This window comes from Abramis brama (genome assembly GCF_963993115.1).
Source record: "Abramis brama genome assembly, chromosome: 10".
Lineage (NCBI taxonomy): Eukaryota > Metazoa > Chordata > Actinopteri > Cypriniformes > Leuciscidae > Abramis > Abramis brama.
This window is the reverse complement of record NC_139972.1, coordinates 20,352,556-20,375,620: the sequence shown is the minus strand read 5'-3', so window position 1 is coordinate 20,375,620 and position 23,065 is coordinate 20,352,556. Positions and strand designations below refer to the sequence as shown.

General features: G+C 38.8%; 1 long non-coding RNA gene across 1 annotated transcript in view; it reads left to right on the top strand.

The window, feature by feature from the left end:
- Positions 1-23,065, top strand: part of LOC311091011 — a 70,714-nt gene that overhangs the window by 39,246 nt on the left and 8,403 nt on the right. The window contains exons 3-5 of the long non-coding RNA XR_014607982.1: positions 14,830-14,990; positions 16,740-17,090; positions 19,344-19,533. This is a non-coding gene — a long non-coding RNA (uncharacterized lncRNA). The remainder of the gene's footprint in view (positions 1-14,829; positions 14,991-16,739; positions 17,091-19,343; positions 19,534-23,065) is intronic.

The window sequence follows — 23,065 nt, the reverse complement described above, 5'->3', positions numbered from 1 at the left end:
AAAACACTAATTTGGAGCTCAATAAACATTTCTTAATAGGCCTAATACATGTTGAAAACAGTTCATATTTGATTATTTGATATTCTTTGATTAATAGAAACTTCAAAAGAACAGCATCTATTTGAAATCTTTTGTAACATTCTAACATGTCTTTACTGTCACTTTTGATGTTTTAATGTGTCCTTGCTGAATCAAAGTAGAAACTTCTTCTTTTATTTATTTTTTTACTCTTACTGACCCCAATTTGAACGGTAGATAAAATGTATAGATAAGATAATACTTCAGTAACCACTAAAGTTTCATTACAAGTTAGTCAGAGTGTGTATTTTCACCTTGTGGTAAAAAGGGGCCTGTTTAATAGTCATGCATTTAATTTCAGTGCAATTAGCACCTGTTTAAACTAGATTGTGAGTAGCAAATAAATAAGACACGTTTTGCACGAAAAGTAGAAAAGCTGTTTAGCTAATTCACCCCTTGGTGTTTTCTTTAAAAACTACAGATAGTTGACGTTTGGCTAACTGCACTAAAAGCGTCAAAGACAACCTCAACAGGTTGCACCCCAAAATTACAGACCCCCCTGAAAGCCGTTGTGTAATTTGCACACTGATTGAGTGTATTAGTCACAGGCTGTGATAGGTGTAACAGCAGCTGTGGAGCGTGTGGTCAGTGCAGGAGTGTCGAGGGTCTGCTAGGGCAGCCAGTGAAAGCTTAACATCGCTGACAGATGAATTGCTCTAATTAGAAGTCCATAACATCCTGCCACATGGCTGCCTTATCCCCAACACACTTCCTGCTTCAGCCTGGCCCGCATTGTTGCCAGCCTGACACGTTCACACACACAATGCAGATATATACTGAGAATACAGACTGTCTGTGTGTGTGTGTGTGTGTGTGTGTGTGTGTGTGTGTGTGTGTGTGTGTGTGTGTGTGTGTGTGTGTGTGTGTGTGTGTGTGTGTGTGTGTGTGTGTGTGTGTGTGTGTGTGTGTGTGTCACCTCAGCCCCTTTGTGTCTGCTTCTCTCTGGCTCTGTCTATATGACTTCCTTTGTTTTTTCTACCCCACTCTCTCATCCCCTTGATTACTAGCATATCGCTCCCTCTCTTTCACTGTCTCGTTCCCATCTTCCTCTCACGCGCATCTTCCCTTCCCCTTGTTATTGGGAGAGAGATAATGTTGTGGAATATTATCGATTTAAGATAACTGTTTTATATTTAAAAATATTTTAATTTATTCCTGTGATGGCAAAGCTACATTTTCAGCAGCCATTTCTCCAGTCTTCAGAGTCTTCAGTGTTAGTAATCATTCTAATATGCTGATTTGCTGCTCAAGAAATTAAGTTTTTAAGACTGCATAAGAAATTAAAAACAGTTCAGCCAGAACCTCTGCATTCTGTTTTGTTCCATTGCACTCCATCCAGCTGTTTTTGAAAGCAAGAATGTGTCTTATATAAACAACCTATAAGAAACACGTCTTATCAGTTAACCCGAAACCAATCTAATTATACAAGGCTTGCTTACATTGAATATTTAATTAGTAATTCAGGCAACCCAGTTTTGTTTCTTGCTTTTAGCTGTCACAGTCATGTTTATTTTCATTGTCTTGTTCTGGGTTGCATTTCCCGTACAGCAATATACCTCTGCTTACGTTGTGTTATATAAGAAATCAACTAGCTAGTCACAACTGTTTCCCAAAACCGTATTTTCGCAAATTTGTCGTTCAACAAAGGATGTCACGCAGGATGGAAGGATGTCACGCAGATGTTGAAGTAATAACTTCTTTTAATGAATCCGTTTGAGATCAAATTAATGGCAGATTTTTTGCTATAAATTACCGACATGGCATCTGAGGACTAATTCTCATTTTTCTTAGTTATTTTGCTTTATTTCCAAATTCAGTCGTATTCTCTTTCTTACGTAGAGCACGTACGTCTTACGCACATGCGCACTCTTCAAAAACGGTGCTTTAAATCTCTTGACAAACTAAAAGACAAAACGTATATATTTGAAATAAAATATATAGATTATACTGATTGTTAACTTGCCTATTTTGCTAAAAAAAAAAAAAAAATCTAGCATTTTTTTGCTCAGGGATTGTAAACAAAAAACTATGCTTCTAAAGCATAGCTGTCGTTCCAACCACACAACTTTGCGATGCTGTTTGCGACTGTTCATTGGAACTGTGGTTTCAAGAAACACTGACTCATTGAGCTATGTTGATAACGACAGAAATGGACAGAAAACTATTGTTGGCTAACGATGCTTTTGGGAACTCTTTAGTTTTTAGTCCTGGTTTTCCTTGTCACTGTTTTGCCTGTGAGTTGTTTGAGTTGGGTTTCTAATTAGTTCTCACCCGTTCCCTGTTCCGTTCATGGTCTTCCTCTGTGTATTTAAGCCCTCTGTTCCTTCTGTCTCGCGTTAACATTATGGTGGTTATGTTCTCTTCTGTGTTTATTAAAGTTATTCCTGATCGTTTATTCTGCATCACACATCGTCTGCTGGATTATCTATACAGCTCAACCATTAAATTAGCATAGGATCTTTGAAATTTAAGATCAAATCTGATTTTGATCCGGTTTTGTACATGCGTTTAATAAATGTTACTAAATAACTAAACTCTGAATTGTTTATATGAGATTTTTTATCACAGGTATTTCTGTATAGTTTAGTTTGTGTATACAATGGTGCTGATTGCATTCCAATTTGCACTATTTTATGCGTACTGTCCTGTCAGACTAAAAAGTGCACAACTATGAGTTATTGTTATTCCACCAAACTTTATTATTAGTATTGAGTATTTTGTTAATAATTCTTGATAACAGTGGTTACCCTCTCTCTCTCTCTCTCTCTCGTTCTCTCTTAATGTGTGTGGGGAGATGCCGTCTGCCTGGCTGCTTGCTCGACCTTGCGTCTGTCTCCGCTAAATTACTATGTGGATACGCTTCGGGATTCATTGCATGTGCACTCTGTCATGGCCCACTCACTTTCACTCCACTCAGCGATGCTGTGGTCACTTTCCGTGTCAGGTCACAGGCTCTTCTGCCCTACAGTGGGGTTAACATGCTGCGCTCTTTTAGAGGTCATGGCAACCCTGAGGTTTAAACATTGCTCACTGTCAACCCTCAATGCTGAGAGTGTGAGTTAATGATGAGTGAGAGGTGTTTGTGAGAAGGTGCTCATGTAATTGACCCCAGTTGGCTAGCAGAGAGGTCACGTATGGGTAAATGCTTAGACTAAGTAGAGGGCTTCTAAAGGTGCATTCACACTGACAGGGATTGTATTGCTGTAGGTTTTCAAATAACTGTAGGTTTTCTAAATTTTGTTAAAAATGAATTATGACTTGAGTTGTGATTGTGAGTTTGCAGTGTGTATGGAATGTGATAAGACATTGTAATGAGGTTTAAAGGCTCAGGGAATAAGGAGGCAGGAACTGGCAAACGATAAATGTAAATTTAAATTTAATCACAAAATGAACACACAACAAAATTAAAGTAAAGCGGCAGCCCCTTACAGACAACTGCTGCATTAAAACAAAACAACAACATAAAGTCCAGACTTGGTCCTCTCTTGTCTTTCACTGTCGTCACTCCTCTTTATATCCTTCCAGAGCTCCTCGGTGAGACTCGAGACCGGTGTGGCGCGCTAGTGGTGCTCTTTACTCCCCCCTCACAGGCCGAGGGTACCCTCGAGACTACGCTCTACAAACCCCCAACCCGGTCACAGCAGCCGCAGCACCTGGGGGTAAGGAGAGACGAGGCGAGAGAAAAGGAGACGGAAGGATGAGGAGAGCCCGAGAAGAGAGGGGAAAAAACCTCTTGATCCGGTTCCACAAATGCACTGCCATCCAGTCCTCCACCAGCTGGGTGAACACTTCCGCGATGCCTGGCGGTGGTGCTGGAAAGGGCCCTCAGTGGACGGCCCTCTAACGGCGACGGCTCCTCCGGCGTCAGACAGTCGACGAGAGAGTCCCCCATTCCCTGCTCCTCCCCATCATGGTGGACTGCATCAGGCTCTGGCCTTCCGCAAACGTTGGCAGCAGCAAAACATCAACATAAAGTCCAGGCCTGGTCCTCTCTCATCTTTCACTTGTCTCCTTTTATCCTTCCGTTGCTCCTCTGTGAGACTCGAGACCAGTGTGGTGTGCAGGTGATGCTCATTAGTAATCGCGTTAGCGTCCCACCGCTCTCGGCCCCGCCCGGCTTGAAACAGACATCAATGGCAAGAATCGTTTTTCTGTCCTCACTGCTTGCATGCAAAAACAAACATTTGACATTTTCTGATTGTGACAGGTTAGGGTTAGGGGGTTAGTATTTGTGTCAGCAGTACAGTATGTAGGCAATCAGCACTGTGATTGACATGACTAATGAGATCGGCTGAGTGGTGGGGTTTGCACTGAACTGGTTTTGGGGGAAAATCTTGTGCATAACCAATGTAGCCCAATTCCTGTAGCAAATTACTCTTTTTGAGCTGGTTCTCTTAATGAATAGTTCAAAAGGATGAATATTACTGACATCAGTCTTATAACAGAAAACATACCAGAATGAATGAGAATTTACATTGAGAGCTTATGAACTGGAATCAAACCAGATTGGGAAATCTTACTGATTTCAGTGTAGTGAGGTTCGGTCATTACAAGCAACCAGACACTTTTATAATTAAATTCACAGTAGTGGATGTTTTCTGCTGTCCACCAGAAACCCATAAGAAGACATTAACGTTATTACGGTGTCTGACAGCGAGCGCACAGACCCCTCAAACATAATAGGTGGTCAGACATACACAGTGTACCATTCACTGTGGTTTATGCAGATTGTAGTGCTATTTTTCTTTTCCATTTTGTCTTCCTCCTGACCTCGCACACACACATATACACAAACACAAATTCTAGCATATACGTATGCACACGGCTAGCTTCATGTTAAAAGTATGCTGTTTTTGCCTTTTGTGTTGGCTGAGGGAGAGCAAGACAAGGGGAAAAACAATAGAGAGTGATAGAGAGAGAGAGAGAAAAGGAAAGAGGGAAGAAGAGAGAGTTGAGCCACAGAGCAGCACCGCGCGGAGCAGCTGTGGCACTCCCAGATTTCCCCCTGATTGCTTTCAGCTGGTACTTGAACCCTGGGCCTTTTGGGTTTTGGAGGCCAGCCCAGACCCCACAATCCCCCCAGCGCCCCATCCAGCTGCCTGACCCCTCTCTGACCCCGCGCCGAGGATAGGAAAATACGAGCCGTGCCAAGCCAGAGAGACTCTTTTATTTTGCCTGCTGGCATGCTGCCGGTGACCATGGCTTACATAATGGGAAACATAGCAGGACCCAGGAGAAACCAGTCAATCCCCCACCCCCCAACCCCACTTTTTTTCCTCACCAATCTATCCTTCTCTCTGCCCCCCTTCCCTCCCCGCTGCACTTTCTCTGCTCTCCCTCCGCCTGTGATATATCTTTCGGGCCCTCGCGCTAGGGCACATTTATTACACACGCCCTCGACACAATCTTGAAGCCCAGCCACACACAAACACACACACGTGCATGCACGGGATCCATCGCGCACAGCCGTTTTCGCACACGCACATGCAGGCGGCAATGCACGCGTACTCGAACAGATGCTCTCGCACAGATGTATCTTGATGCTCCGCTCTGTCGCACACACATATAGGTGTGTGGATGTTAATATTTCTTCAAGTACTTTTTGTACGTACATGCCAGATGCTTACTTCCAAATTGGAAATATGAGTATTTCGGATGCATGTGTGCGTGTTAGAGTGGTTAAACAGGCTCAGATGGATCCTGCCGTGTTGTTACTGATCCCCAGTGCCACCCTGGCCTCCTCCGATCGCTCCTCTACAGTGCGAGTAGTTTTATTCACGAACAAATACAGTGTGACCAGTGTAGCTTGATTCACAAACAAATCAAAAACTTACATTGCGATCAGTGTAGCTCAGTTGTTCACTAATAAATGTCTCTTATGACCCGGATATTTTGATTCTTGATTCACAAACAAATTAATGTTATGAGGCGCTTCTTTTATTTAGTAAATCAAAAATGCACAGAGCAATCAGTGTAGCTTGATTCACTAACAAATGAATCTTATGAACTGGTTCTTTTTAGTGAATCAAAAATATACAGCACGACCAGTACAGCTAGATTCACGAACAAATGTCGGATCCCCAGTGCCACCCTGACCTCCTCTGATTGCTGCTCTTGTGAAATCATACAAGCCTCTGCATCCCTTCTAGCATGTGAGTGTGACTCCCTCTGCCAGAAACCTGGGAGGCAGGAGGGTGAGAGTGTGTGTGGGTGGTGAGATATGACCTGGGATTGTGTGTGTGCATCTGGCAGTGAGTCTCTGTACATGTGGCAGTGCGAGTGGTTGGCTAACCCTCTCCTGAGTGCCAGCTCACTAGGAGAGCAATCCATCAATCACACGTCCTCTCTGTAATCTGGCTCTGCCCAACATCCAACCAGCCTGTTGGGACTCTCTACATATCATAAAACATTCTTGAGCTGTTTTTCTGGAGCTTTACGTGCTTTTCTGCCAGGCTCTTTCTCCCAGAAAAGTGCCCTGCGTGTCTTCACTCGCTCAGCCTCCCCGTTCCCACCAGCTGTGGAGTGAAACCAGCTGACTCTGCAAAGGAGTGGGCACCCAGGGGTATGATGGGAGAGGCATACCAACTCCAGTCTCACCATATTATACAAGACCCACTGCCAGAGCCAGCTATCAGCACCCTGAGACATAGATTTGTTCCCATCTTATTCTGTTTCCGGAAAAGTGATGCCAATTAATTCTGTTGATATCCACAGCAGGAGCCTGAGGGCTGGCTCACCTGCCGATGTGCTGCGACACCTATTACTATTAGGTGCTCAAAAGTGCTAACGGCTTATTCAGCTGAGTTAGTGGTGCTTGCTAAGGCTCATTTGGATTTGAACTCTAATATTAAACTTTGATGCATAACTCATCCTGCACCAACGTCAAATCATTCAGCTTGTTGAGGAGAGGTGTGCTATTACTTCATGACAGTGTGTCCACAACTGTTGACAAAATTCTAATATTTATTTATTTATTTATGTTTAAATTAATTTTAAAATAAAAACAATTAAAATAAAGCACACTAAACATTTAATATTTTATTTGTTTGCCTGCACGTCATATGATCATTAACCAACATCAGAGAACTGTGAATATGCAAATGTTTGTTCAATTATTACAATTTTAACTTTTAAGAGATACTTCAAGAAAAAAATTCAGTCAGTGGGGTTTGGCTGACAAAAAAGGTTTTCCCTCTTTAAGTAATCACATTTACATATTTAAAAAAAAAAAAATTTGTTTAATGGATGATAAAAAGGTGGGGGGTGGGAATCACATAATTTTCCATTAAAGTAGGGATCTAAGTCATATATAGGCACCAGAATATCATTGAGACTTGAAAGTTTGCTCTTTTGACTGCGAGTAACTGCTTGGCAATAGCAACCATTCAGAAACTGCTTAGCAATGCAGTAATAACTACTAAGAATGTATTGGCAACCACATAGCAACACCTTAGCAACCACATAGCCCTGATAACCAACCTGACAACATTTTCTTCAAAAAAAATGGTTTAATGTGTTATTCTGCTGTATTGAGGTACAGTATGTGTGAATATACAGTATAATGCAAGCAATCTATTATTTTCTGGGCTTTTTGCCACTTTACTGAGAAAGCACAGGAAATTAGGGGAGAGAGTGAGGGAAAGGGTTCGGGATTCGGGGCCAGGTCAGATTTGAACTTGCATCTTTTGTATGAGCACTATGGCTCAATATGTTGATGCATGTTGGTGCATGTGCACTTACTGCTTAGCCACGACAATTAAGCGCAATCAAGAGTTAGGTTTAGATATAAAGACAAGGGATGATCATGAAGTGTTTAATAATGTTATGTATAAAAGACAATGATATTACATATTAATATCTGATACATAAATATAAATATATATATGTATTCATTCAGATATTTATTTCATTAAAAAAATTACATGATTTGAACCCAGGTCATCTAAAAACTAAAAATGCTTTCTGAACACCTTTTATTAGTCTTGAAGTTGTAGTCATGGTCTTTTGCATAGTGTATTCATTCTTGCAATTGCCACTTAATTTCTCATATTTGCCAGATCATTTCTCATTACATCTCATTGTAACAAAAGGGGACCTCCAAAGAGGCTGGTGCCCCGGGGCCTCACAGGACCATAATCTGCACATCCTTTTTCTTCCTCTCTCTCATCCTCCCCTGTCGTAGCGCGGTCGTGTCCCTGGGAAGGTCTCTGTCTCAGAGCTCTATAAGATTAAGTCATGGACGGATGTTGAGGGAAAACGCTGACCTCTCATCCTCCCTTGTGCTCCGTCTTGTAGTTTTCGGTCTCATCTTCTTCTGCGACGTTTCCCTGATCCCCTTGTGCTCCTTTATCCCTGCCCTCATGTTTGCCCCCAAGCCTCATAGATTGTAATAAAAAGAACAACGATAATAGCGGCGGCGGTGGCCTCAGTGGTGATGTAAAGAAACACAATATAACAATAACAAACACACTCCTCAGCCAATGGCCAGTGACTGACCTCAGCACTGATAGTGTGTGTGTGTGCGCGTTTGGGGGGAGAGCGAGGTTGCTGGCATGCTGTATATACGGTCACTTCCTCCCCAGTTTAAACAGAGCAGGCTGTGCTGGCAGCCTCCTCTCTCTCCTCCAAATGGTTTGCATCATGTTTGAACCCCCTTGCCACCGCGCCCCCTCCCTTTCTCCATTTCTTTCTTTTCCTCTCTTCCTCTCCCCATAAATCATCAAATATCTCAGACTTTATGTGAATCTGAAAAAGGGTGAAAGAGAGAAGAGGGAGAGAGACCTTTTTTCTCTCTCTGCTGAAAGGGCATAAGAAAAAGTCATAAAGTGGCCTGCGGATCTCTTTCCATCCGTCCCCCGTCTCTCTATCGCTCTGCTCTGGTCCTTTTCAACCCTAAGCACATACACATTTACATAGTACATAATTTAGGACATAAGATCCATTTGTGTTTTCAACATAATTACCTACTTTTTCTGTTTTGTAGACTTTCTGTATACAGTGGCGAGAGATAGGAAATGGAAAGGAAAGAGGAGTGTGTATCAGGACATGTTGCAGGCAAGACTCAGACCTATGACCTGTACTAACTACTGCACCACAGCTCTGACATACTGTACTTACATTTACCACACTTAAACCACATCCAGGTGCAACACAACAAGCTAGCATCTGGAAGTAGTTTGTCAGTTTACACTGAAAGCGAATATGTTACGTCAACTAAAATAACAGCCAATCCGAAGATATGGCTGCACCTGAAATCGTATATTCTCTGAGTAGGTACTTCTTTTGAATGAGTACTTACTTCTTACTGCTTAATAGTGTGGTCAGATTTACGTTTATTTATTTTTGTTTGATGAATGACAAAAAGGTGGGGAAAAGATCCCAACCCTTATGAAAAGAAGTTTATTCAAGTGTGCTATTAGTATACTTTCAGTCTACTTTTTATATACTTCTCAGAAATATACTTTATGTACTTTTCAGAAATATACTTAAAATGCACTTAAGCATACTTGACTTATGCTGACAGAAAGATCTATTTGGCCGACCTGTACCTTTTGATCGAGACATACTTCAAAGTACAATTAAGTATTCTAAGTATACTTGGCTTGTAGTTGTGTTTAATCTTTAGATTGAGTTGCCTATTAAACACTTTTTTCACATAGTTTTACATACTGTCTTATAAACTTACATTTGTCTTTGACAAAAATGCTAATTTCTCCGCTTTTTGTTTAAAGTGTTGACTTTTTTTATTAAACTTACCCACATTCAAGTGTTGATAAAAAAGGATACATGAAGATTGATTAAAATGTTTTTAAAATTAGTTAAAGTGCAGTTAAAGTATATTTTAAGTATAAAAAAATGTATACCTAAATAGGAACATAGTAGTATACTTAAAGTTCAAAAATAGCATATAAATATTAGTTAACTATAAATATGATGTTATGTTCACTTAAAGAAAACTTACAAGTATACTTGCAGTATAAAACTACTAAACTAGTTGTTTACTGAGAGTTTAGCCGACTTCAAAGTGTACTTTAATAAACAAAAAAAAAGTAGTTGTGCACTTAAAGTTTACTACTGTTACACTTATAGTACACTTAAACATTTACTTTTTATATCCTAAAAGTGGGCCAATTTAGTCCCAAGCAGTACTGAAATAGGGCACTTACAAGTTTATACTAGAACATTGACATTAGTATACTTACTACATAAAGTATACTTAAAAATATACTTGAACATTACTTAAGTATACTTCATAAAATTAACTTGAAGTATACTTCTTTTTCATAAGGGAAAGCTTTTTTCATATGTAGGCACCTGATTATCATAGAGACTTGAGAGTTTATCAACACACTAAAAACCACTAGGAATCCCTTAGCAACTCCATAACAACTCATTGACAACCAACCTGCCAACATTTTCTCAAAAAAAAATGTCTGGTACTTCATGACCACTAAAAACTTCTGTTCTATATAGTATGAATGTGTATTGGATGAATTTAGTCTGGACGTTCTATATTTGTCATGTTGTCGTTGTCATGTGACCACCTACAGCGTCACTTCACTGCCATTCACAAATCCTCTCCTGTGGCCTCATTGGTGTCCATTGGATGTACACTTGAGAATCTCGCCGGAAATAGTAGGTCTGGATACTTTTTGATAACATTTAATTTTGATGGTCGCCATTTATACTTTCTGTTGACTCTAAGTACGATTATTAGTATTAATAAGCGTATTAGTAGACTGTCTGCTTCATATCTACACTTTATTGTGATGGTCCCCCAACAGACTTTTTCCCCTAACTTTGTAACTGCATGTCAACTTATTCTATAGAGTCCTAACCCAAACCCTGTATTCTACTAACCCTTACCATCTACTAATACTCAACTAAAACTGTAATGAGAGTTAAATGACATGTAGGTGCAACGTTACTGTAGTCAACCGAATGTCTTAATGGGACCATCAATATAAAGTGTAACCTACTTTTTGTTTTCATTGTTACCAAAAAAGTATTCTGACCTGAGTTTTTCTGTTGCCCAAATGGTAGAGCATGGTGCTAGCAAAGCCAAGCTCATGGGTTCCATTACCAGGAAAATCAGGAACTGATAAATTGTAAACATAAATTTAAAACTGATAATTTGGCGTAATTTAAAGCAATTACATTAATGCCTTGTAAGTGTAGCTGAATACTTTTTTGGGCTACTGTAACTGCAAATTGTGCCAGTCGCAGATATTTATCTGTGTGTATATTAGAGAGAGGAACAGCGAGCTTAGCGGGAGGATGAGTTTGCCTGTTGGCAGCGAGCGACGAGCGTGTCATTTGCCCTGGGTGAGCTGTCACTCTTCTCCCTCTGGTCCAAGCCCCGCCCACTGTTTATTCATAAAGAGGAATCACTATAAACCAGAGGAGGTCGTAATAAATCAGACCACAGTTAACTGTGATCCTCAGCCAGGCTGGTAGTGCATGTGTGTAACTGTGTGCAGCTACATGGGTGGGCATACATTACTGTCAGCTACTCTGATTAAACGACTCTGGCTTCATGAACAGAGAGAGGGGTAAAGTGGGGACATCCCCACACCCTGCAGCCTTTGGCTTTTTTCCCCCATTTAGATCATATCAGTTCACCTCAAAGCAGCATCCAGATCCTTTTAAAGTGATTTAAGTGTTTTTGAACAGCATACAGGTGTGTGCAGGTATCACTTTCAGACATTATCAGCTACACATTTGCATTTGTGCGCCTCCCACACCGATCGCTGGCTTCACGGCGAATATTAAACACTTTACAGGAGGCCTGGGATCCATTTGAAATTTTATAAGAGCGAAGCATGTTATAGTAATTACTGACTCCATTTATTAGCATTTCCACTAATATGACTAATTTGTTTTTCTTCCTTTTTTTTTCTGTCAATTTCTTCTGCTCGCTTTCCACCCGGTGAAAGAATGCTTGTGTTTCTTGCAAATGTACCTTGAATATACCTGCTCATTTGTATTTCAAAGGAAGTCTGCTGCTCCAAGCATTTCCTCGGCTGACTAAACTTGTTCCTTTCTGGAGATGGATCAGACAGGAGTTTTTGTGACCTGGAGAGGGAGACACAGCCATATCCCCTCACTAACCCCAGGGCCTGGCTCAGGTGGGTCACATACAGACGAAAGATTTCTTTCAGGTGAGAGGCAGATGACTCAGAATCAAACGATCAGAGAAAATGTGGGTTAACTGGTTGCATATATTAGAACTCCACCTCCTCGTGTGACTCTAAGAATCCTCCTTCAGTTATTACTCTAGATTTCCACCATGCATGAAAGTGTGAAACGCTTTTTTCATTAGTGCCTCTCCCCTTTCGTACCATCATTTTCATTTCTGCCTCAACGGATCTTGCGGTTCCCACACTACTGTGTTCTGGTAGTGAGTGGCTTCTCTGACAGTATTCGTCCCATCCTGCTCCATTACTGTCATTCTATGCTTTAATGGTCCCTGTCTGTTTTGGGTTATAATATAGCAGCATAACTGTGGTCAGTGGTTTTTTATGATAATTGTGTGTTCGCTGAGATGGCAAGTCAATCGACAGGCATGCTTTAATTAAGAGAGCAAAAATGTCTGTGAGTCTGTGCACTCACAAGTCTTTTGGGTAATTAGCGGGAATTACTTGGAAAATCATTAGATTAGTTGTGAGAAAGAGTTTTGCATGAAATGGATTGGGGTCATCTTGCGATAAGATTCTGAGAAATGTTATGTTTCACAAATAAAATAAATTAAGCCATGATTGCACATAGTAGCGCTGACGGCTTGTAATTTTTGTTAAATATGTCAAAAATTCAAAAAACCTCATGTCATAATTTTTTATAGTGCCTCATTTTCAATCCAAAGTGTCGTTTTTCATTGTTTGTAGCAGTGAATATTTCTTCATGCAATTGTTGAGGCAAGCTTCAGGATTAGGATTGATCATTGCTAAGCTTGGGGCTTTTTTCAAAAGCATGTAAATATGGATTTGAAATTTCGTGCCTTTCCCCATTCAAGTAGACGCAGCTGTGTACTTGACTGAAAGTAGCTGCCCATGGGTTTCGAAATATGGCCGTTGAGTGAAGTAACTTGTCTTAAAGGACTTTGATGATGCCTCAAATCATGCATCTTGTTGAAGAGAGGTGTGCTACATTCTGCCGGATGGAAAACACATCCCATAAAGAAGCCACACAGATTCTTTTGACTTGTAATAGTAGCCAACCACCTAGTAAGTAGCAACCATTCAGAAGACCTTAGCAATGGCCTAGAAATCACACAGATCACCTTGTCAGTAACTAAATGTTCTAGGGCAAGCACCGTTAACATTAACTTCAAAAAATCCTTTTTGAAAGAAATTAATGATTTTATTCAGCAAGGATATTACAGTTACCAAAAGTGACTGTTCTTTTGAAAGACTCCTGAAAAAAAATATATGAATCACGTTTCCCTCAAAAATATTAAGCAGCACAATTGTTTTCAATATTGATAATAATAATAACAAAAATATTTCTTGAGCACCAAATCAGCATTTTTCTGAAGCTTCATACAACACCGAAGACTGGAATAATGACTGCTGAAAATTCATCACAGGAATTAAATTACATTAAAAAAAAAAAAATTAAAATAGAAAACATTTATTTTAAATTGAAATAATATTTCACAATATTACTTTTTTTTACTCAATTTTAGTACAAATAAACACAACCTGTGTGAACATAAGAAACTTCTTTCAAAACATTACGAAAATCTTACAGACCGTACACTTTTGAAAGATAGTGCATATGGATGTTTAAGTTTTTTTAAGTATTTAAGTTCTAGTTTAGTAGAAATAAATCATATTCTACCAAATGTAGTACTATGAAATAAAACTACAAAATGGCGTAATAAATTTTAAATGAAGAAAGGTTTTTGTGAGGGTTATGTTTGGATGTTGTGTATAGAAATAAATATCATTAGCTCAGTATGAAATCAACCAATAAAGTCAGTTGAAATCAAGGTAAGTTCCTATAACAGAAAAAAATCGTGTCTGCCTATGTTTCCATATTCTCATGTATGTATGTGTGTGTGTGTGAGTGATCAAGGTGGGCTTAAACCTATGTACTGGTACTAACACAAACACCCAGTTAACCTTATGGCTAATGGAAGACTCATGACCCTGAAACCTAATCTAAAAGAGCTCTCACGGTGCTTAATAGATCACTGTTTTTATTGTAGGCAGAGTGCTGGGCATTACATATGGTCTTAATATAGAACAGTGGTCCACCCACACCGCGAGATGAAAGGAAACCAACCCTCCATTTAACACGGGTGATATACGATTCGTCAAACAAGGGCTGTGATATTTCACATGCTTTTATTTACTCATCTGCGTGTGCATTAAAGCAGGATTGTGAAATATTTCAATTGCCGTTTCCTGTTGTAACAAAAGTCCAAAAATGCACAGGAAATAACATATTGGCCAACAGATTTATGGAGAGAAATAGCCCTGACTAAAACAATTACACCAAACACGGCCCTGTAAATAATTATTATGTCTGTGTTTTTGGCATTACACCAGGTCAGCAGGTTTCATTGCAGGATCTCATAAACGCAGCGGGAAATCAAACACAGGTTATCATAGGTAACATTGCAAATGTGCACACGAGCCTGCATAGAAATGCTGGACTCATATGGAGATGGTTATCGGCCATAACTTCCTGATTCTCTGCCGTTATCTTATTGGATATTTGCTGAAGTGCATTTTCTCTATCTAATAGCAGATGAAGGTGATAGGAGGATCTGAGGAGGACTGTTTCTTCTGTGGTGGAGGCTGTGAAGGGTGATGACTGTGACGGTGTCTTCTCGGACCTCCTCTCAGTTCAACTCCCTTGTGACCGGCAGCACGGCACTCCCAGTGCTCTCACTATTAAGTCATGAGGTTAGGTCATGTCCCCACACACCAGCTGGTTATTATTCTGCTTTTACTCACTCTCGGGGAAATTCACTAAGAATGAACTGCACCCATCGATAGTGGTGATTGTTTGCCCAAAATGCACTGTTTTAGCTCACGTTTTGCATTAAAAAATAAATAAATAACGCAAATGAACGGTGCAAACAATAAAGCAAAATTCTGTTTACCATCTGCTGTCCATTGAAATAGCACTTTTGCAAAAGAAGGCCTACCAGACCTACAGTAGTTTACATAAAAATACAAAAAAAGAATGACAATTACTTTTTATTTAAATTAGTGAAATTACAATGAATCAATATTAAGTACCAGTAATACATTGAAATATCAGTAATTCATAATACAATATTTTTTATATATTCAAATAATAATACATTATTGCTATTTATCATTATCATTTAATTATTTTTACATAATTATTTAATTGAATAAGACACAAAAGTGGCACATGTCTCCTTACAATTACAATTTTCAGTTTTAGTATTCTTTACTGCCATGACAAAAACTTAAAATAATAAACAGTATTGCAAATAATTAGGCAATATTAACAAGTCAATTAAAATTATTATTATTATCATTATTATTATTTACAAATATGCAAATATTTCATTTTATTGATTTTAATAATAATAATAATAATAAATAGTGAATATTACTGAGTGAAATAACAGTTTGGAGTACACTAAGAAAGCTGTAACAAATTTAAACAAAAAAAAGGAATGAATTAAAAGAGCTAAGATTAATTGAACTAGCAATTAAGAAAGATAAACTAAAGATGAAGAATCAGTCCAGTGATTGTAAATCATCGAAATATGGTCAAATTGAGCTTAAATTTAGTGATGAAGGGACAAACTCAAGTCATACTCACATACCGTACGACTATACTCTGATTCGTTGAATTTAATCAATTTGTTTATGGTAAGTGGTTGCACACAATTGATTTTAGCTACATTTAAACAAATGCATTAAGTTGAACTAAAATTGATTAAGTTCAACTTAATGCATTTGTTTAAATGTAGCTAAAATCAATTGTGTGCAACCATTACCATAATTTTTTTTTATTAAATTCAACTAATCATTTTTTTCAGCGGCCTGCTGACATAGAGTTATTATACCACTTAGTTTTCCTACTGTATGGCCTGCAGCGCATGTATATCTGTGTTTGTTGGTGTTTGTCTTTTGTGTTTGTGTACGTATGTGCATGTTTATGCGTGTGTAGGGCGATGTGGGGTTCAGGTCACAGACAGCCTCCTGCAGTACTGGTCTGGCTTCAGTGTGGTTACAGGTGCTTCACATTACTGCTCGTAAAACTCAGTGAGAGGGAAAAATTACTGCCACTATTTGTTTGGGAGGGAAAGAGTGAGCAGGGATCTGGGGAGTTCTCGGTATATGGATGGGGTATTGACATTTTAATTCACAATCTCTCTCTCTCTCTCTCTCTCTCTCTCTCTCTCTCTCTCTCTCTATCTCTCTCTCTCTATCTCTCTCTCTCTCTCTCTCTCTCTCTCTCTCTCTCTCTCTCTCTCTTTCTCTCTCTCTCTCTCTCTCTCTCTCTCTCTGTCTGTTGAATGCTTTAGCCATGCATTCCAGAGCTGTGCCCATACTGTTTTTGAATCAGAATAAGGTATCGCTTCGAAAGGGAAGAATGTAACTGTTTTTAATGTGTTTGTGTCGGTGTGTTTTTTTTATGCCCGCTGGACCCGTGCCATTCTTCTTCAGAGTGAAGGTCACAAGGTCTGCGGGTCGTGGAGAGGTGAGAGCGGAGAGAGGAAGCAGGCTTAATCTGAAAGAGACTGGCAGTTTCCTGTCTGGAGAGCATGGCACAGAGAGCCCTCTGTCCCGTCTGACGGCCCCATACTCTCCCTGCCTGCGCTCCCAGCGTAATTCAATAAGAACCTGACATCTTCCTCTGACCTCCATGAGTCAAACTCCAACTGCACCCACCAGCCCATGAAGCACCAGCACAATAACACTGACTCGCACCTTCTCATCAGGCCTGCTTGCAACAGAACCACTGATGCCTGATCAAATCTGCATGGCTGTGGAGGAACACTAAGATGAGCTAAAGAGGTTTGAGGTCTCAGTCTTTACATCACAGACATTCGTAACACTAGGGCCACTTATTAAGTACAAGTACTTCACTGTCTTATTATAGTTTAACATTTTTAATTTGAATATTTTTTTTCTATTTTTCTATAGTATTTTGGTAACACTAGCTTTTACAATAAGGTTTCATTAGTTAACATTAGTTAACTACTTTAGTTAACATGAACTAAGAATGAACAATACTTCTACAGCATTTATTAATCTTAGTTAGTTCATTTCAACATTTACTAATACATTAATAAAATCGAATGTTGTATTTGTTAACATTAGTTAATGCACTGTGAACTAACATGAACAAACAATGAACAGCTGGATTTTTATTAACTAACATTAACAAAGATTAATAAACACTGTAACAAATGTATTGCTCATGGTTAGTTCATGTTAGTTAATGCATAATGTTAATAAATGAGACCTTATTGTAAAGTGGCACCTAAGTTTTAGTGCTGCCAAAATGAATCCAGTAATTCGTGTAATTGAAAAATGTTTGATAGCATTAAATACTATGGCATTTTAATGCAGGTGTTTTGTAAAAGTTGTATAATATACCATAATTTAAAAACTAAAATGAAATTGTGGCCATTTTTATTTTATCTTGTTATCTTGTTTTATTTTTGTTTTGTTTTCAATTTAGTTATTTTTACTCTAGTTTCCACTGTATCATTGTTAGTTTATCATTTCAGTTCATTTGTCTTTTATTTTAGTTTTAGTATTTTAGTCATACCAGAGTTAATTAGCTAATTCATGTAATTTAAATGTTTGTTGCCGTTAAAATATATTAATGAACATATTTAAATGTATAATATATATACAGTATATATATATATATATATATATATATATATATACTCAGTCCCATCTTTGTCTCATTTCTGCCTGTATCATCTCTATCTCAATCCCAGCCTTAACTCTGTCTTGGTCTCATTTCTTTCTCAGTCCCATGTATCTCAAACTCATCTCTATTTCAGCCCCAGTGCCAGTCTCATCTGTTTTAAAAAAAAATCTCAGCTGTAAATAGAATCTTTGTTCTCCAGACAGACACTGCACTGGTTTCCTTGTGTGTTTATTTCAAAGCTCTGGTCTGAAGGAATATATAACCACAGTCAACACCGGCACAGGGCAGCTGATAACACATCTCTCTCTTTTCCCCCGATCCGCACAGCTGCTTTAGAGCTTTGGTGGAGTGGCACACAGGTCTGGCTCTTTGCAGATAATTGGGATCCTGGGTAACATTATGAGATCAGAGTGGTTTACTGTTACATTTGCATCACATAAAACAGAAGAAACACGGTCAGCCAGCCATTGTTTAGTTTGACCCGTGGTGATAATCAGTGTGGTAATCCACTGGCAGAATACAGGGAAGCTGGCAGAGCCGTATAATAGAAGGCCAGAGGCTGCGCAAACACACAAACTTAGTCATCTCTGGCTTCTCCTGTCTCATTAGCAGTGCTTTCTGGAGGACCAAGGCTCTCAGGTTTTTTACAGGGTTTATACAGAGGGCAGTTACGCATTAAATTCATAAATCAAACATACGAAGGCAAAAACGTATTACAAAGGTAGACGATTTGAGCTCCAGAACCTAGCTATAATAGGATCAATCAAAATCGATCTTATTTAAAAAATTGTTTGAACAAATAATTACATAAGTAAAACAAATATGTGACCCTGGACCACAAAACCAGTCATAAGTCGCACGGGTATATTTGTTGCAATAGCCAACAATACATTGTATGGGTCAAAATTATTGATTTTTCTTTTATGCCAAAAATCATTAGGATATTAAGTAAAGATCATGTTCCATGAAGATATTTTGTAAAGTTCCTACCATAAATATATAAAATATTTATTTTTGTGAGTGAATGCAGCACAATCGCGAACATAAATGGACAACTTTAAAGGCGATTTTCTCAATGTTTAGATTTTTTTTTTTTGCACCCTCAGATTCCAGATTTTCAAATAGTTGTATCTCGGCCAAATACTGTCCTATCCTAACAAACCATACATCAATGGAAAGCTTATTTATTCAGCCTCCATATGATGTATAAATCTCAATTTCACAAAATTGACCCATGTGACTGGTTTTGTGGTCCATGGTCACATATATAAAAAAAAAGTTTACTCTGAGTTACTCAATCATAATTTGCTTTATATAAAAATTATAGATGTCTATATATTGTCCTTATTGATACCTAAGTGAGCATGTGTTTGTGTGCGTAGATGTCTCCAGGTTCCCTGTGCCTGCTGCAGGTTGCTGGTGAACTGAGCTGGTTTCTTGCAGGCCTGTGTGGACAGGAGGAGCCGCTGCTGGCCTTCAGGACTGGAAAGTATGCGCTCTGTGGCCACAGTCCCACCTCTCAGCCTGGGAACGGAAGCAGGGAGTCGCAAGGGAAAACAAGCAGACAATCAGGTAGAGGAGAGAAAGAAAAATAGAGAGACAAATAGTTGTCATATTCTGTTTATTGTACTTTTATTTTATTGTTTTATTTATTTCCTATACCTGTTTCACAACCACAGCTACACCTGTAAAACCTGGTTGACTTCCACTCTTAAAGGTCCCGTATTATGCCCCTTTTCACAAGATGTAAAATAAGTCTCTGATGTCCCCAGAGTGTGTATGTGAAGTTTCAGCTCAAAATACCCAACAGACGGTTATTATAACGTATTTGTCATCTGCTTGTATGTATCCATTATATATTAATAGCCTACAAGTCTGCTGTCTGAATGATGATCAAACATATACTGATGAGTTTAATAAAGTTTATTGTACATCACACAAAAGATGAAGCGTCAGTTTTACTTCAGAAAATCACTGTAAGAGCTGAGTAAACACAGTAAGTTATAAGAAGTGCGCAAGTACATAAACGAATTTCGGTTGAGGGAGCATTCCTGTGGGCGGAGGTTAGTCAAAAAACGGTTCTAGTGACGTCATTAAAGAAGGAAGTAGAGGGATGTAGTCCAAACGGGCCGTTCGATGTAGGCGACTTCTGTTAAATAAAATATCTCGCTTAGCATTGAACTTTGAGCTTTATAATTTTACAGATATTATTTATGCTCTAACAGCTAAAGTTTGAAACATGGGATCACGAAGAACGGGACCTTTAAAGAGATGGAGGAAGAGAATTTTATAGACAGGAAGTCAGGAAGAGAAATACGCATTTATATATGTATTGGAAGTCGCTGTGCGTCATCAACATAAATTGACATTCGTAATCGGTTTTGCTTCTGACATATTTCTAAGTGAAACTGGGTATTCAACTAGAAAAAAAAAAATTAATTGGAATCTATTTTATGCAAGAGGAATTGATTGGGCGATGAAAAGTTGCGAAGTACTGCATTGATTTTTAGTTTTTTGATCCTTCAAAAATCATTCTGATATGCTGATTTGGTGCTCAAGAAACATTTCTTATTATTATCAACGTTGAAAACAATTGTGCAGCTTATTATCTTTGATCAATAGAAAGTTAAAAAATATATATTTTGTAAAATTATAAATGTCACTTTTGATCAATTTAATGTATCCTTGCTGAATAAAACTAATAATCTTTTTTTTAAGTCATATGACCTCAAACATTTGACCTGTATTCTATATATATATATTCAAAAAAGTTTTGAGGGTACAGGGAAATTTGAGTTATTATTTAAGATTAATCATTTGATATGCTTTATTAATCATTCATTTATAATTGTATGTGCTTTATTTATATTTTAATGAGATTTATTAAAACAATAGAAGTCTGTGGTATGTTTCGTATGCGTGTATGATGTGTTGATGTGGAGTGGTTAATGAAACCCAATCCTGCATCAGCATGTGTTTGTACAGCGTGTGTGTGTGTGTGTGAGAAAGTGTCGCTGAGCGTGTGTTTGGGTAAGGACAGTGGCCAGCAGGGGACAGGGTGGGTTCAGGGCAGGGGAAGAGCGAGAAGACAGAGATCAGCGTATTCATTTTCCACGAGGGGTGTCCTCCTTCCCTGCACGTACAGTGTGTGTAGGTGGGGGGCACAGACCCCGTACCCTTCTCCTTTGCACTTTCTTTTCTTCATTCCCTTTTGAATACACACACACACACATACATGGACAAACACACCCCTTTTCTCCTCAGCGCTCTCTCTCCTCCCACCTCTCTCATTCTTTCAGCAGGAGAATGAATGGTTTTTAGAGTGAATTATGTGTGGCTAAGAGATGATGGTGAATGAATGGAGTTGTGGGAGTGTGAGAGTTGAGCGAGGAGCTGGAAATCATATCGGAGTTTAACATCAGATCAGGGGACAGCTGTTTCTAATGAGTCTCTCCTAGTTATTTTGTCACGGTCTGCTGAACAATTATGAGGTGAGGAAGGCGGGACAGGAACAGGAGTGTGGGCATTGGTTTGTATTTTCTCTGGCTGTAGGTTTATGAGAGTAATTTGTTTATAAATAAACAAGTTGGCAAGTCAGTAAGTATTTAGACTCTATGACAGTGAGGTAAGATACAGGGGGGTGATCGTTCTTTTTCAACTCCTGTCTCAGTGTCAATCTCACTGTCTCGGGCCCAGTTTCATCTCTTCCTCAGTTTTATCTCTATCTCTGCCCCATTTCTGTTGGACTCTCATCTCTGTCTTATTTCTGTCTCAGTGCCAGTCCAGTGCCATTTATGTCGGTGAGTCACTCCTTGATGCCAGTTTCATCTTGACTCATTTCTGCGTCAGGACAGGTCTCATGCCTGTCAAAGTGTTACTTTCATTTCGGTCTCAATGCTAGCACCATCATCTCATTGTTAGTATCGTTTCTGCCTTAGTGCCAGTTAATCGTTTCACACAATCTCAATGCCGTGCAGCACCATCTTTATCTCAGTGCTAGTCTCGTTTTAGTCTCAGTGGAGAAAGATAATTGTATAGACCAAAGTCAGGAAGAGAAATACACATGTACTGGAATAAGCCTCATTTTTGTCTCAGTGCCAGCCCATTCTCTATCTCAGTCCAAAACTCATCTTTGTCTAAACTTCTAATTTCAGTCTCTTCTTTGTCTCATTCTTCCCCTCATAGTCTTGTCTCTGTCCCAGCGGCGAGGAGTTCACTGTCACTCAGCTCTAATGAGCAAAGCAAACATGCCACTTCTGATCAAACTCAGAGAGAAACAGGCTCAAATTCTCTTGTCATGTTCTATGCTAGAACTGAGGGAGCATTTGAAAGCCATTAAAATGAGCCTCATAACGTGTGGCCGAGACAGTATGTACAGTAAGGGCAAACACTGCAGCAATTGTGTCCTCAAGCCCACCAAAGATGTTTGGTCAGGCTGCCATTGACAGAATGGACTGAACATCAGAGAAATGTCCAGATTGATGACATCTGATTATTCTGATGGGTAGGGTTAAAGTCAGGGGATAGAATATAGTTTGTAAAGTATACAAATCATGATGTGTATGGAAAGTCCCTATAAAACATGGAAGCCCAATTGCCCCCCTTTCAAATCACAAATTGGATTTAAATTAAATTGACTTGAAATTTAAACTGGAAGCACAAGAAAAAAAATTTACTGATTAAATAAAAAAATAAAAAGAATAACAGTCACACAGCAGGGAATTTTCATTTGTCCAACAATGTGTCAGAACCGATCACTACTTAGGTGTTCTGTTTTCATCATCTAAATCATGGTGTTTTGGCTCCGTTTAGAATGTAAATTAAAGCACTCTGGGAAATCAACTCTCTTGTTCTATATGGTCCATAAAATTTGTTTTAATATTACATTCCTTTTAATTAATTTCTAACATGAAATTGAATTAACATATATGAATGTTTATATTTCTATTTGATTACATTCTTTTTTAGTTTCAATTCAGTGCTATTTCATTAATTAGTATTATGTTGTGTTTCTGGAAATATGATGTTCATGGGCATTTCATGCAAAAAATAATGTTATTGTTAATTATTGTTTATTTAACTATTCATTGTACACACATATTCG